Raw genomic sequence first — 17695 nt, forward strand, 5'->3', positions numbered from 1 at the left:
CTGAGAGTTACATAGTGGAGAGCAGGACACAGCAGCACAGAGTATTTCAGGAGAGGAGCTGATCATGTGGGGTATAGACTGAGAGTTACATAGTGGGGGGCAGGACACAGCAGCACAGAGTATTTCAGGAGAGGAGCTGATCATGTGGGGTATAGACTGAGAGTTACATAGTGGGGGGCAGGACACAGCAGCACAGAGTATTTCAGGAGAGGAGCTGATCATGTGGGGTATAGACTGAGAGTTACATAGTGGGGGAGCAGGACACAGCAGCACAGAGTATTTCAGGAGAGGAGCTGATCATGTGGGGTATAGACTGAGAGTTACATAGTGGGGGGCAGGACACAGCAGCACAGAGTATTTCAGGAGAGGAGCTGATCATGTGGGGTATAGACTGAGAGTTACATAGTGGGGAGCAGGACACAGCAGCACAGAGTATTTCAGGAGAGGAGCTGATCATGTGGGGTATAGACTGAGAGTTACATAGTGGGGGGCAGGACACAGCAGCACAGAGTATTTCAGGAGAGGAGCTGATCATGTAGGGTATAGACTGAGAGTTACATAGTGGGGGGAGCAGGACACAGCAGCACAGAGTATTTCAGGAGAGGAGCTGATCATGTGGGGTATAGACTGAGAGTTACATAGTGGGGGAGCAGGACACAGCAGCACAGAGTATTTCAGGAGAGGAGCTGATCATGTGGGGTATAGACTGAGAGTTACATAGTGGAGGAGCAGGACACAGCAGCACAGAGTATTTCAGGAGAGGAGCTGATCATGTGGGGTATAGACTGAGAGTTACATAGTGGGGGAGCAGGACACAGCAGCACAGAGTATTTCAGGAGAGGAGCTGATCATGTGGGGTATAGACTGAGAGTTACATAGTGGGGGAGCAGGACACAGCAGCACAGAGTATTTCAGGAGAGGAGCTGATCATGTGGGGGGTATAGACTGAGAGTTACATAGTGGGGGGCAGGACACAGCAGCACAGAGTATTTCAGGACAGAAGCTGATCATGTGGGGTATAGACTGAGAGTTACATAGTGGGGGAGCAGGACACAGCAGCACAGAGTATTTCAGGAGAGGAGCTGATCATGTGGGGTATAGACTGAGAGTTACATAGTGGGGGAGCAGGACACAGCAGCACAGAGTATTTCAGGAGAGGAGCTGATCATGTGGGGTATAGACTGAGAGTTACATAGTGGGGGGCAGGACACAGCAGCACAGAGTATTTCAGGAGAGGAGCTGATCATGTGGGGTATAGACTGAGAGTTACATAGTGGGGGGGAGCAGGACACAGCAGCACAGAGTATTTCAGGAGAGGAGCTGATCATGTGGGGTATAGACTGAGAGTTACATAGTGAGGAGCAGGACACAGCAGCACAGAGTATTTCAGGAGAGGAGCTGATCATGTGGGGGTATAGACTGAGAGTTACATAGTGGGGAGCAGGACACAGCAGCACAGAGTATTTCAGGAGAGGAGCTGATCATGTGGGGTATAGACTGAGAGTTACATAGTGGGGGAGCAGGACACAGCAGCACAGAGTATTTCAGGAGAGGAGCTGATCATGTGGGGTATAGACTGAGAGTTACATAGTGGGGGAGCGGGACACAGCAGCACAGAGTATTTCAGGAGAGGAGCTGATCATGTGGGGTATAGACTGAGAGTTACATAGTGGGGAGCAGGACACAGCAGCACAGAGTATTTCAGGAGAGGAGCTGATCATGTGGGGTATAGACTGAGAGTTACATAGTGGGGGAGCAGGACACAGCAGCACAGAGTATTTCAGGAGAGGAGCTGATCATGTGGGGTATAGACTGAGAGTTACATAGTGGGGAGCAGGACACAGCAGCACAGAGTATTTCAGGAGAGGAGCTGATCATGTGGGGTATAGACTGAGAGTTACATAGTGGGGAGCAGGACACAGCAGCACAGAGTATTTCAGGAGAGGAGCTGATCATGTGGGGTATAGACTGAGAGTTACATAGTGGGGAGCAGGACACAGCAGCACAGAGTATTTCAGGAGAGGAGCTGATCATGTGGGGTATAGACTGAGAGTTACATAGTGGGGAGCAGGACACAGCAGCACAGAGTATTTCAGGAGAGGAGCTGATCATGTGGGGTATAGACTGAGAGTTACATAGTGGGGGAGCAGGACACAGCAGCACAGAGTATTTCAGGAGAGGAGCTGATCATGTGGGGGTATAGACTGAGAGTTACATAGTGGGGGGGGGCAGGACACAGCAGCACAGAGTATTTCAGGAGAGGAGCTGATCATGTGGGGTATAGACTGAGAGTTACATAGTGGGGGGGGGGGGGCAGGACACAGCAGCACAGAGTATTTCAGGAGAGGAGCTGATCATGTGGGGTATAGACTGAGAGTTACATAGTGGGGAGCAGGACACAGCAGCACAGAGTATTTCAGGAGAGGAGCTGATCATGTGGGGTATAGACTGAGAGTTACATAGTGGGGAGCAGGACACAGCAGCACAGAGTATTTCAGGAGAGGAGCTGATCATGTGGGGTATAGACTGAGAGTTACATAGTGGGGGGAGCAGGACACAGCAGCACAGAGTATTTCAGGAGAGGAGCTGATCATGTGGGGTATAGACTGAGAGTTACATAGTGGGGGAGCAGGACACAGCAGCACAGAGTATTTCAGGAGAGGAGCTGATCATGTGGGGTATAGACTGAGAGTTACATAGTGGGGGCAGGACACAGCAGCACAGAGTATTTCAGGAGAGGAGCTGATCATGTGGGGGTATAGACTGAGAGTTACATAGTGGGGAGCAGGACACAGCAGCACAGAGTATTTCAGGAGAGGAGCTGATCATGTGGGGTATAGACTGAGAGTTACATAGTGGGGGAGCAGGACACAGCAGCACAGAGTATTTCAGGAGAGGAGCTGATCATGTGGGGTATAGACTGAGAGTTACATAGTGGGGAGCAGGACACAGCAGCACAGAGTATTTCAGGAGAGGAGCTGATCATGTGGGGTATAGACTGAGAGTTACATAGTGGGGGAGCAGGACACAGCAGCACAGAGTATTTCAGGAGAGGAGCTGATCATGTGGGGTATAGACTGAGAGTTACATAGTGGAGGAGCAGGACACAGCAGCACAGAGTATTTCAGGAGAGGAGCTGATCATGTGGGGGTATAGACTGAGAGTTACATAGTGGGGGAGCAGGACACAGCAGCACAGAGTATTTCAGGAGAGGAGCTGATCATGTGGGGTATAGACTGAGAGTTACATAGTGGGGGGCAGGACACAGCAGCACAGAGTATTTCAGGAGAGGAGCTGATCATGTGGGGTATAGACTGAGAGTTACATAGTGGGGGGCAGGACACAGCAGCACAGAGTATTTCAGGAGAGGAGCTGATCATGTGGGGTATAGACTGAGAGTTACATAGTGGGGGAGCAGGACACAGCAGCACAGAGTATTTCAGGAGAGGAGCTGATCATGTGGGGTATAGACTGAGAGTTACATAGTGGGGAGCAGGACACAGCAGCACAGAGTATTTCAGGAGAGGAGCTGATCATGTGGGGTATAGACTGAGAGTTACATAGTGGGGAGCAGGACACAGCAGCACAGAGTATTTCAGGGGAGGAGCTGATCATGTGTGGGGTATAGACTGAGAGTTACATAGTGGGGGAGCAGGACACAGCAGCACAGAGTATTTCAGGAGAGGAGCTGATCATGTGGGGTATAGACTGAGAGTTACATAGTGGGGAGCAGGACACAGCAGCACAGAGTATTTCAGGAGAGGAGCTGATCATGTGGGGTATAGACTGAGAGTTACATAGTGGGGGAGCAGGACACAGCAGCACAGAGTATTTCAGGAGAGGAGCTGATCATGTGGGGGTATAGACTGAGAGTTACATAGTGGGGGGGCAGGACACAGCAGCACAGAGTATTTCAGGAGAGGAGCTGATCATGTGGGGTATAGACTGAGAGTTACATAGTGGGGAGCAGGACACAGCAGCACAGAGTATTTCAGGAGAGGAGCTGATCATGTGGGGTATAGACTGAGAGTTACATAGTGGAGGAGCAGGACACAGCAGCACAGAGTATTTCAGGAGAGGAGCTGATCATGTGGGGTATAGACTGAGAGTTACATAGTGGGGGAGCAGGACACAGCAGCACAGAGTATTTCAGGAGAGGAGCTGATCATGTGGGGTATAGACAGAGTTACATAGTGGGGGAGCAGGATACAGCAGCACAGAGTATTTCAGGAGAGGAGCTGATCATGTGGGGGGTATAGACTGAGAGTTACATAGTGGGGGGGCAGGACACAGCAGCACAGAGTATTTCAGGAGAGGAGGTGATCATGTGGGGTATAGACTGAGAGTTACATAGTGGGGGAGCAGGACACAGCAGCACAGAGTATTTCAGGAGAGGAACTGATCATGTGGGGTATAGACTGAGAGTTACATAGTGGGGGGCAGGACACAGCAGCACAGAGTATTTCAGGAGAGGAGGTGATCATGTGGGGTATAGACTGAGAGTTACATAGTGGAGGAGCAGGACACAGCAGCACAGAGTATTTCAGGAGAGGAGCTGATCATGTGGGGGGGTATAGACTGAGAGTTACATAGTGGGGAGCAGGACACAGCAGCACAGAGTATTTCAGGAGAGGAGCTGATCATGTGGGGTATAGACTGAGAGTTACATAGTGGGGGAGCAGGACACAGCAGCACAGAGTATTTCAGGAGAGGAGCTGATCATGTGGGGTATAGACTGAGAGTTACATAGTGGGGGAGCAGGACACAGCAGCACAGAGTATTACAGGAGAGGAGCTGATCATGTGGGGTATAGACTGAGAGTTACATAGTGGGGAGCAGGACACAGCAGCACAGAGTATTTCAGGAGAGGAACTGATCATGTGGGGTATAGACTGAGAGTTACATAGTGGAGGAGCAGGACACAGCAGCACAGAGTATTTCAGGAGAGGAGCTGATCATGTGGGGTATAGACTGAGAGTTACATAGTGGGGGAGCAGGACACAGCAGCACAGAGTATTTCAGGAGAGGAGCTGATCATGTGGGGTATAGACTGAGAGTTACATAGTGGGGGAGCAGGACACAGCAGCACAGAGTATTTCAGGAGAGGAGCTGATCATGTGGGGTATAGACTGAGAGTTACATAGTGGGGGAGCAGGACACAGCAGCACAGAGTATTTCAGGAGAGGAGCTGATCATGTGGGGTATAGACTGAGAGTTACATAGTGGAGGAGCAGGACACAGCAGCACAGAGTATTTCAGGAGAGGAGCTGATCATGTGGAGTATAGACTGAGAGTTACATAGTGGGGAGCAGGACACAGCAGCACAGAGTATTTCAGGAGAGGAGCTGATCATGTGGGGGTATAGACTGAGAGTTACATAGTGGGGGAGCAGGACACAGCAGCACAGAGTATTTCAGGAGAGGAGCTGATCATGTGGGGTATAGACTGAGAGTTACATAGTGGGGAGCAGGACACAGCAGCACAGAGTATTTCAGGAGAGGAGCTGATCATGTGGGGTATAGACTGAGAGTTACATAGTGGGGGGGCAGGACACAGCAGCACAGAGTATTTCAGGAGAGGAGCTGATCATGTGGGGTATAGACTGAGAGTTACATAGTGGGGGAGCAGGACACAGCAGCACAGAGTATTTCAGGAGAGGAGCTGATCATGTGGGGTATAGACTGAGAGTTACATAGTGGGGAGCAGGCAGCAGCACAGAGTATTTCAGGAGAGGAGCTGATCATGTGGGGTATAGACTGAGAGTTACATAGTGGGGGAGCAGGACACAGCAGCACAGAGTATTTCAGGAGAGGAGCTGATCATGTGGGGTATAGACTGAGAGTTACATAGTGGGGAGCAGGACACAGCAGCACAGAGTATTTCAGGAGAGGAGCTGATCATGTGGGGTATAGACTGAGAGTTACATAGTGGGAGGGGAGGGCAGGACACAGCAGCACAGAGTATTTCAGGAGAGGAGCTGATCATGTGGGGTATAGACTGAGAGTTACATAGTGGGGGAGCAGGACACAGCAGCACAGAGTATTTCAGGAGAGGAGCTGATCATGTGGGGTATAGACTGAGAGTTACATAGTGGGGGAGCAGGACACAGCAGCACAGAGTATTTCAGGAGAGGAGCTGATCATGTGGGGTATAGACTGAGAGTTACATAGTGGGGAGCAGGACACAGCAGCACAGAGTATTTCAGGAGAGGAGCTGATCATGTGGGGTATAGACTGAGAGTTACATAGTGGGGGAGCAGGACACAGCAGCACAGAGTATTTCAGGAGAGGAGCTGATCATGTGGGGTATAGACTGAGAGTTACATAGTGGAGGAGCAGGACACAGCAGCACAGAGTATTTCAGGAGAGGAGCTGATCATGTGGGGTATAGACTGAGAGTTACATAGTGGGGGAGCAGGACACAGCAGCACAGAGTATTTCAGGAGAGGAGCTGATCATGTGGGGTATAGACTGAGAGTTACATAGTGGGGGAGCAGGACACAGCAGCACAGAGTATTTCAGGAGAGGAGCTGATCATGTGGGGGTATAGACTGAGAGTTACATAGTGGGGGAGCAGGACACAGCAGCACAGAGTATTTCAGGAGAGGAGCTGATCATGTGGGGTATAGACTGAGAGTTACATAGTGGGGGAGCAGGACACAGCAGCACAGAGTATTTCAGGAGAGGAGCTGATCATGTGGGGTATAGACTGAGAGTTACATAGTGGGGGAGCAGGACACAGCAGCACAGAGTATTTCAGGAGAGGAGCTGATCATGTGGGGTATAGACTGAGAGTTACATAGTGGGGGAGCAGGACACAGCAGCACAGAGTATTTCAGGAGAGGAGCTGATCATGTGGGGTATAGACTGAGAGTTACATAGTGGAGGAGCAGGACACAGCAGCACAGAGTATTTCAGGAGAGGAGCTGATCATGTGGGGTATAGACTGAGAGTTACATAGTGGGGGGAGCAGGACACAGCAGCACAGAGTATTTCAGGAGAGGAGCTGATCATGTGGGGTATAGACTGAGAGTTACATAGTGGGGGAGCAGGACACAGCAGCACAGAGTATTTCAGGAGAGGAGCTGATCATGTGGGGTATAGACTGAGAGTTACATAGTGGAGGAGCAGGACACAGCAGCACAGAGTATTTCAGGAGAGGAGCTGATCATGTGGGGTATAGACTGAGAGTTACATAGTGGGGGAGCAGGACACAGCAGCACAGAGTATTTCAGGAGAGGAGCTGATCATGTGGGGTATAGACTGAGAGTTACATAGTGGGGGAGCAGGACACAGCAGCACAGAGTATTTCAGGAGAGGAGCTGATCATGTGGGGTATAGACTGAGAGTTACATAGTGGGGGAGCAGGACACAGCAGCACAGAGTATTTCAGGAGAGGAGCTGATCATGTGGGGTATAGACTGAGAGTTACATAGTGGAGGAGCAGGACACAGCAGCACAGAGTATTTCAGGAGAGGAGCTGATCATGTGGGGTATAGACTGAGAGTTACATAGTGGGGGAGCAGGACACAGCAGCACAGAGTATTTCAGGAGAGGAGCTGATCATGTGGGGTATAGACTGAGAGTTACATAGTGGGGGAGCAGGACACAGCAGCACAGAGTATTTCAGGAGAGGAGCTGATCATGTGGGGTATAGACTGAGAGTTACATAGTGGGGGAGCAGGACACAGCAGCACAGAGTATTTCAGGAGAGGAGCTGATCATGTGGGGTATAGACTGAGAGTTACATAGTGGGAGGAGAGCAGGAGACACAGCAGCACAGAGTATTTCAGGAGAGGAGCTGATCATGTGGGGTATAGACTGAGAGTTACATAGTGGGGGAGCAGGACACAGCAGCACAGAGTATTTCAGGAGAGGAGCTGATCATGTGGGGTATAGACTGAGAGTTACATAGTGGGGGAGCAGGACACAGCAGCACAGAGTATTTCAGGAGAGGAGCTGATCATGTGGGGTATAGACTGAGAGTTACATAGTGGGGGAGCAGGACACAGCAGCACAGAGTATTTCAGGAGAGGAGCTGATCATGTGGGGTATAGACTGAGAGTTACATAGTGGGGGAGCAGGACACAGCAGCACAGAGTATTTCAGGAGAGGAGCTGATCATGTGGGGTATAGACTGAGAGTTACATAGTGGGGGAGCAGGACACAGCAGCACAGAGTATTTCAGGAGAGGAGCTGATCATGTGGGGTATAGACTGAGAGTTACATAGTGGGGGAGCAGGACACAGCAGCACAGAGTATTTCAGGAGAGGAGCTGATCATGTGGGGTATAGACTGAGAGTTACATAGTGGGGGAGCAGGACACAGCAGCACAGAGTATTTCAGGAGAGGAGCTGATCATGTGGGGTATAGACTGAGAGTTACATAGTGGGGGAGCAGGACACAGCAGCACAGAGTATTTCAGGAGAGGAGCTGATCATGTGGGGTATAGACTGAGAGTTACATAGTGGGGGAGCAGGACACAGCAGCACAGAGTATTTCAGGAGAGGAGCTGATCATGTGGGGTATAGACTGAGAGTTACATAGTGGGGGAGCAGGACACAGCAGCACAGAGTATTTCAGGAGAGGAGCTGATCATGTGGGGTATAGACTGAGAGTTACATAGTGGGGGAGCAGGACACAGCAGCACAGAGTATTTCAGGAGAGGAGCTGATCATGTGGGGTATAGACTGAGAGTTACATAGTGGGGGAGCAGGACACAGCAGCACAGAGTATTTCAGGAGAGGAGCTGATCATGTGGGGTATAGACTGAGAGTTACATAGTGGGGAGCAGGACACAGCAGCACAGAGTATTTCAGGAGAGGAGCTGATCATGTGGGGTATAGACTGAGAGTTACATAGTGGGGGAGCAGGACACAGCAGCACAGAGTATTTCAGGAGAGGAGCTGATCATGTGGGGTATAGACTGAGAGTTACATAGTGGGGGAGCAGGACACAGCAGCACAGAGTATTTCAGGAGAGGAGCTGATCATGTGGGGTATAGACTGAGAGTTACATAGTGGGGGAGCAGGACACAGCAGCACAGAGTATTTCAGGAGAGGAGCTGATCATGTGGGGTATAGACTGAGAGTTACATAGTGGGGGAGCAGGACACAGCAGCACAGAGTATTTCAGGAGAGGAGCTGATCATGTGGGGTATAGACTGAGAGTTACATAGTGGGGGAGCAGGACACAGCAGCACAGAGTATTTCAGGAGAGGAGCTGATCATGTGGGGTATAGACTGAGAGTTACATAGTGGGGGAGCAGGACACAGCAGCACAGAGTATTTCAGGAGAGGAGCTGATCATGTGGGGTATAGACTGAGAGTTACATAGTGGGGGAGCAGGACACAGCAGCACAGAGTATTTCAGGAGAGGAGCTGATCATGTGGGGTATAGACTGAGAGTTACATAGTGGAGGAGCAGGACACAGCAGCACAGAGTATTTCAGGAGAGGAGCTGATCATGTGGGGTATAGACTGAGAGTTACATAGTGGGGGAGCAGGACACAGCAGCACAGAGTATTTCAGGAGAGGAGCTGATCATGTGGGGTATAGACTGAGAGTTACATAGTGGGGGAGCAGGACACAGCAGCACAGAGTATTTCAGGAGAGGAGCTGATCATGTGGGGTATAGACTGAGAGTTACATAGTGGGGAGCAGGACACAGCAGCACAGAGTATTTCAGGAGAGGAGCTGATCATGTGGGGTATAGACTGAGAGTTACATAGTGGGGGAGCAGGACACAGCAGCACAGAGTATTTCAGGAGAGGAGCTGATCATGTGGGGTATAGACTGAGAGTTACATAGTGGGGGAGCAGGACACAGCAGCACAGAGTATTTCAGGAGAGGAGCTGATCATGTGGGGTATAGACTGAGAGTTACATAGTTGGGGGAGCAGGACACAGCAGCACAGAGTATTTCAGGAGAGGAGCTGATCATGTGGGGTATAGACTGAGAGTTACATAGTGGGGGAGCAGGACACAGCAGCACAGAGTATTTCAGGAGAGGAGCTGATCATGTGGGGTATAGACTGAGAGTTACATAGTGGGGGAGCAGGACACAGCAGCACAGAGTATTTCAGGAGAGGAGCTGATCATGTGGGGTATAGACTGAGAGTTACATAGTGGGGGAGCAGGACACAGCAGCACAGAGTATTTCAGGAGAGGAGCTGATCATGTGGGGTATAGACTGAGAGTTACATAGTGGGGAGCAGGACACAGCAGCACAGAGTATTTCAGGAGAGGAGCTGATCATGTGGGGTATAGACTGAGAGTTACATAGTGGGGGAGCAGGACACAGCAGCACAGAGTATTTCAGGAGAGGAGCTGATCATGTGGGGTATAGACTGAGAGTTACATAGTGGGGGAGCAGGACACAGCAGCACAGAGTATTTCAGGAGAGGAGCTGATCATGTGGGGTATAGACTGAGAGTTACATAGTGGGGGAGCAGGACACAGCAGCACAGAGTATTTCAGGAGAGGAGCTGATCATGTGGGGTATAGACTGAGAGTTACATAGTGGGGGAGCAGGACACAGCAGCACAGAGTATTTCAGGAGAGGAGCTGATCATGTGGGGTATAGACTGAGAGTTACATAGTGGGGGAGCAGGACACAGCAGCACAGAGTATTTCAGGAGAGGAGCTGATCATGTGGGGTATAGACTGAGAGTTACATAGTGGGGGAGCAGGACACAGCAGCACAGAGTATTTCAGGAGAGGAGCTGATCATGTGGGGTATAGACTGAGAGTTACATAGTGGGGGAGCAGGACACAGCAGCACAGAGTATTTCAGGAGAGGAGCTGATCATGTGGGGTATAGACTGAGAGTTAGTGGGGGAGCAGGACACAGCAGCACAGAGTATTTCAGGAGAGGAGCTGATCATGTGGGGTATAGACTGAGAGTTACATAGTGGGGGAGCAGGACACAGCAGCACAGAGTATTTCAGGAGAGGAGCTGATCATGTGGGGTATAGACTGAGAGTTACATAGTGGGGGAGCAGGACACAGCAGCACAGAGTATTTCAGGAGAGGAGCTGATCATGTGGGGTATAGACTGAGAGTTACATAGTGGGGGAGCAGGACACAGCAGCACAGAGTATTTCAGGAGAGGAGCTGATCATGTGGGGTATAGACTGAGAGTTACATAGTGGGGGAGCAGGACACAGCAGCACAGAGTATTTCAGGAGAGGAGCTGATCATGTGGGGTATAGACTGAGAGTTACATAGTGGGGGAGCAGGACACAGCAGCACAGAGTATTTCAGGAGAGGAGCTGATCATGTGGGGTATAGACTGAGAGTTACATAGTGGGGGAGCAGGACACAGCAGCACAGAGTATTTCAGGAGAGGAGCTGATCATGTGGGGTATAGACTGAGAGTTACATAGTGGGGGAGCAGGACACAGCAGCACAGAGTATTTCAGGAGAGGAGCTGATCATGTGGGGTATAGACTGAGAGTTACATAGTGGGGGAGCAGGACACAGCAGCACAGAGTATTTCAGGAGAGGAGCTGATCATGTGGGGTATAGACTGAGAGTTACATAGTGGGGGAGCAGGACACAGCAGCACAGAGTATTTCAGGAGAGGAGCTGATCATGTGGGGTATAGACTGAGAGTTACATAGTGGGGGAGCAGGACACAGCAGCACAGAGTATTTCAGGAGAGGAGCTGATCATGTGGGGTATAGACTGAGAGTTACATAGTGGGGGAGCAGGACACAGCAGCACAGAGTATTTCAGGAGAGGAGCTGATCATGTGGGGTATAGACTGAGAGTTACATAGTGGGGAGCAGGACACAGCAGCACAGAGTATTTCAGGAGAGGAGCTGATCATGTGGGGTATAGACTGAGAGTTACATAGTGGGGGAGCAGGACACAGCAGCACAGAGTATTTCAGGAGAGGAGCTGATCATGTGGGGTATAGACTGAGAGTTACATAGTGGGGGAGCAGGACACAGCAGCACAGAGTATTTCAGGAGAGGAGCTGATCATGTGGGGTATAGACTGAGAGTTACATAGTGGGGGGGCAGGACACAGCAGCACAGAGTATTTCAGGAGAGGAGCTGATCATGTGGGGTATAGACTGAGAGTTACATAGTGGGGGAGCAGGACACAGCAGCACAGAGTATTTCAGGAGAGGAGCTGATCATGTGGGGTATAGACTGAGAGTTACATAGTGGGGGAGCAGGACACAGCAGCACAGAGTATTTCAGGAGAGGAGCTGATCATGTGGGGTATAGACTGAGAGTTACATAGTGGGGGAGCAGGACACAGCAGCACAGAGTATTTCAGGAGAGGAGCTGATCATGTGGGGTATAGACTGAGAGTTACATAGTGGGGGAGCAGGACACAGCAGCACAGAGTATTTCAGGAGAGGAGCTGATCATGTGGGGTATAGACTGAGAGTTACATAGTGGAGGAGCAGGACACAGCAGCACAGAGTATTTCAGGAGAGGAGCTGATCATGTGGGGTATAGACTGAGAGTTACATAGTGGGGGAGCAGGACACAGCAGCACAGAGTATTTCAGGAGAGGAGCTGATCATGTGGGGTATAGACTGAGAGTTACATAGTGGGGGAGCAGGACACAGCAGCACAGAGTATTTCAGGAGAGGAGCTGATCATGTGGGGTATAGACTGAGAGTTACATAGTGGGGGAGGCAGGACACAGCAGCACAGAGTATTTCAGGAGAGGAGCTGATCATGTGGGGTATAGACTGAGAGTTACATAGTGGGGGAGCAGGACACAGCAGCACAGAGTATTTCAGGAGAGGAGCTGATCATGTGGGGTATAGACTGAGAGTTACATAGTGGGGGAGCAGGACACAGCAGCACAGAGTATTTCAGGAGAGGAGCTGATCATGTGGGGTATAGACTGAGAGTTACATAGTGGAGGAGCAGGACACAGCAGCACAGAGTATTTCAGGAGAGGAGCTGATCATGTGGGGTATAGACTGAGAGTTACATAGTGGGGGAGCAGGACACAGCAGCACAGAGTATTTCAGGAGAGGAGCTGATCATGTGGGGTATAGACTGAGAGTTACATAGTGGGGGAGCAGGACACAGCAGCACAGAGTATTTCAGGAGAGGAGCTGATCATGTGGGGTATAGACTGAGAGTTACATAGTGGGGGAGCAGGACACAGCAGCACAGAGTATTTCAGGAGAGGAGCTGATCATGTGGGGTATAGACTGAGAGTTACATAGTGGGGGAGCAGGACACAGCAGCACAGAGTATTTCAGGAGAGGAGCTGATCATGTGGGGTATAGACTGAGAGTTACATAGTGGGGGAGCAGGACACAGCAGCACAGAGTATTTCAGGAGAGGAGCTGATCATGTGGGGTATAGACTGAGAGTTACATAGTGGGGGAGCAGGACACAGCAGCACAGAGTATTTCAGGAGAGGAGCTGATCATGTGGGGTATAGACTGAGAGTTACATAGTGGGGGAGCAGGACACAGCAGCACAGAGTATTTCAGGAGAGGAGCTGATCATGTGGGGTATAGACTGAGAGTTACATAGTGGGGGAGCAGGACACAGCAGCACAGAGTATTTCAGGAGAGGAGCTGATCATGTGGGGTATAGACTGAGAGTTACATAGTGGGGGAGCAGGACACAGCAGCACAGAGTATTTCAGGAGAGGAGCTGATCATGTGGGGTATAGACTGAGAGTTACATAGTGGGGGAGCAGGACACAGCAGCACAGAGTATTTCAGGAGAGGAGCTGATCATGTGGGGTATAGACTGAGAGTTACATAGTGGGGGGGCAGGACACAGCAGCACAGAGTATTTCAGGAGAGGAGCTGATCATGTGGGGTATAGACTGAGAGTTACATAGTGGGGGAGCAGGACACAGCAGCACAGAGTATTTCAGGAGAGGAGCTGATCATGTGGGGTATAGACTGAGAGTTACATAGTGGGGGAGCAGGACACAGCAGCACAGAGTATTTCAGGAGAGGAGCTGATCATGTGGGGTATAGACTGAGAGTTACATAGTGGGGGAGCAGGACACAGCAGCACAGAGTATTTCAGGAGAGGAGCTGATCATGTGGGGTATAGACTGAGAGTTACATAGTGGGGGAGCAGGACACAGCAGCACAGAGTATTTCAGGAGAGGAGCTGATCATGTGGGGTATAGACTGAGAGTTACATAGTGGGGAGCAGGACACAGCAGCACAGAGTATTTCAGGAGAGGAGCTGATCATGTGGGGTATAGACTGAGAGTTACATAGTGGGGGAGCAGGACACAGCAGCACAGAGTATTTCAGGAGAGGAGCTGATCATGTGGGGTATAGACTGAGAGTTACATAGTGGGGGAGCAGGACACAGCAGCACAGAGTATTTCAGGAGAGGAGCTGATCATGTGGGGTATAGACTGAGAGTTACATAGTGGGGAGCAGGACACAGCAGCACAGAGTATTTCAGGAGAGGAGCTGATCATGTGGGGTATAGACTGAGAGTTACATAGTGGGGGAGCAGGACACAGCAGCACAGAGTATTTCAGGAGAGGAGCTGATCATGTGGGGTATAGACTGAGAGTTACATAGTGGGGGAGCAGGACACAGCAGCACAGAGTATTTCAGGAGAGGAGCTGATCATGTGGGGTATAGACTGAGAGTTACATAGTGGAGGAGCAGGACACAGCAGCACAGAGTATTTCAGGAGAGGAGCTGATCATGTGGGGTATAGACTGAGAGTTACATAGTGGGGAGCAGGACACAGCAGCACAGAGTATTTCAGGAGAGGAGCTGATCATGTGGGGTATAGACTGAGAGTTACATAGTGGGGAGCAGGACACAGCAGCACAGAGTATTTCAGGAGAGGAGCTGATCATGTGGGGTATAGACTGAGAGTTACATAGTGGGGGAGCAGGACACAGCAGCACAGAGTATTTCAGGAGAGGAGCTGATCATGTGGGGTATAGACTGAGAGTTACATAGTGGGGGAGCAGGACACAGCAGCACAGAGTATTTCAGGAGAGGAGCTGATCATGTGGGGTATAGACTGAGAGTTACATAGTGGGGGAGCAGGACACAGCAGCACAGAGTATTTCAGGAGAGGAGCTGATCATGTGGGGTATAGACTGAGAGTTACATAGTGGGGGAGCAGGACACAGCAGCACAGAGTATTTCAGGAGAGGAGCTGATCATGTGGGGTATAGACTGAGAGTTACATAGTGGGGGAGCAGGACACAGCAGCACAGAGTATTTCAGGAGAGGAGCTGATCATGTGGGGTATAGACTGAGAGTTACATAGTGGAGGAGCAGGACACAGCAGCACAGAGTATTTCAGGAGAGGAGCTGATCATGTGGGGGTATAGACTGAGAGTTACATAGTGGGGGAGCAGGACACAGCAGCACAGAGTATTTCAGGAGAGGAGCTGATCATGTGGGGTATAGACTGAGAGTTACATAGTGGGGGAGCAGGACACAGCAGCACAGAGTATTTCAGGAGAGGAGCTGATCATGTGGGGTATAGACTGAGAGTTACATAGTGGGGGAGCAGGACACAGCAGCACAGAGTATTTCAGGAGAGGAGCTGATCATGTGGGGTATAGACTGAGAGTTACATAGTGGGGGAGCAGGACACAGCAGCACAGAGTATTTCAGGAGAGGAGCTGATCATGTGGGGTATAGACTGAGAGTTACATAGTGGGGGAGCAGGACACAGCAGCACAGAGTATTTCAGGAGAGGAGCTGATCATGTGGGGTATAGACTGAGAGTTACATAGTGGGGGAGGCAGGACACAGCAGCACAGAGTATTTCAGGAGAGGAGCTGATCATGTGGGGTATAGACTGAGAGTTACATAGTGGGGAGCAGGACACAGCAGCACAGAGTATTTCAGGAGAGGAGCTGATCATGTGGGGTATAGACTGAGAGTTACATAGTGGGGGAGCAGGACACAGCAGCACAGAGTATTTCAGGAGAGGAGCTGATCATGTGGGGTATAGACTGAGAGTTACATAGTGGGGGAGCAGGACACAGCAGCACAGAGTATTTCAGGAGAGGAGCTGATCATGTGGGGTATAGACTGAGAGTTACATAGTGGGGGAGCAGGACACAGCAGCACAGAGTATTTCAGGAGAGGAGCTGATCATGTGGGGTATAGACTGAGAGTTACATAGTGGGGGAGCAGGACACAGCAGCACAGAGTATTTCAGGAGAGGAGCTGATCATGTGGGGTATAGACTGAGAGTTACATAGTGGGGGAGCAGGACACAGCAGCACAGAGTATTTCAGGAGAGGAGCTGATCATGTGGGGTATAGACTGAGAGTTACATAGTGGGGGAGCAGGACACAGCAGCACAGAGTATTTCAGGAGAGGAGCTGATCATGTGGGGTATAGACTGAGAGTTACATAGTGGGGAGCAGGACACAGCAGCACAGAGTATTTCAGGAGAGGAGCTGATCATGTGGGGGTATAGACTGAGAGTTACATAGTGGGGAGCAGGACACAGCAGCACAGAGTATTTCAGGAGAGGAGCTGATCATGTGGGGTATAGACTGAGAGTTACATAGTGGGGGAGCAGGACACAGCAGCACAGAGTATTTCAGGAGAGGAGCTGATCATGTGGGGTATAGACTGAGAGTTACATAGTGGGGGAGCAGGACACAGCAGCACAGAGTATTTCAGGAGAGGAGCTGATCATGTGGGGTATAGACTGAGAGTTACATAGTGGGGGAGCAGGACACAGCAGCACAGAGTATTTCAGGAGAGGAGCTGATCATGTGGGGTATAGACTGAGAGTTACATAGTGGGGGAGCAGGACACAGCAGCACAGAGTATTTCAGGAGAGGAGCTGATCATGTGGGGTATAGACTGAGAGTTACATAGTGGGGGAGCAGGACACAGCAGCACAGAGTATTTCAGGAGAGGAGCTGATCATGTGGGGTATAGACTGAGAGTTACATAGTGGGGGAGCAGGACACAGCAGCACAGAGTATTTCAGGAGAGGAGCTGATCATGTGGGGTATAGACTGAGAGTTACATAGTGGGGGAGCAGGACACAGCAGCACAGAGTATTTCAGGAGAGGAGCTGATCATGTGGGGTATAGACTGAGAGTTACATAGTGGAGGAGCAGGACACAGCAGCACAGAGTATTTCAGGAGAGGAGCTGATCATGTGGGGTATAGACTGAGAGTTACATAGTGGGGGAGCAGGACACAGCAGCACAGAGTATTTCAGGAGAGGAGCTGATCATGTGGGGTATAGACTGAGAGTTACATAGTGGGGGAGCAGGACACAGCAGCACAGAGTATTTCAGGAGAGGAGCTGATCATGTGGGGTATAGACTGAGAGTTACATAGTGGGGGAGCAGGACACAGCAGCACAGAGTATTTCAGGAGAGGAGCTGATCATGTGGGGTATAGACTGAGAGTTACATAGTGGGGGAGCAGGGACACAGCAGCACAGAGTATTTCAGGAGAGGAGCTGATCATGTGGGGTATAGACTGAGAGTTACATAGTGGGGGGGGCAGGACACAGCAGCACAGAGTATTTCAGGAGAGGAGCTGATCATGTGGGGTATAGACTGAGAGTTACATAGTGGGGAGCAGGACACAGCAGCACAGAGTATTTCAGGAGAGGAGCTGATCATGTGGGGTATAGACTGAGAGTTACATAGTGGGGGAGCAGGACACAGCAGCACAGAGTATTTCAGGAGAGGAGCTGATCATGTGGGGTATAGACTGAGAGTT

The 17695-nt window shown here is 50.6% G+C and overlaps 1 protein-coding gene across 1 annotated transcript in view; it reads left to right on the top strand.

Annotated features, from left to right (window-relative positions):
* Positions 1 to 17695, top strand: part of TMEM220 (transmembrane protein 220) — a 38021-nt gene that overhangs the window by 1405 nt on the left and 18921 nt on the right. The window lies entirely within an intron of this gene.

This window comes from Engystomops pustulosus, chromosome 6, assembly GCF_040894005.1.
Source record: "Engystomops pustulosus chromosome 6, aEngPut4.maternal, whole genome shotgun sequence".
In the NCBI taxonomy this organism is placed as follows: domain Eukaryota; kingdom Metazoa; phylum Chordata; class Amphibia; order Anura; family Leptodactylidae; genus Engystomops; species Engystomops pustulosus.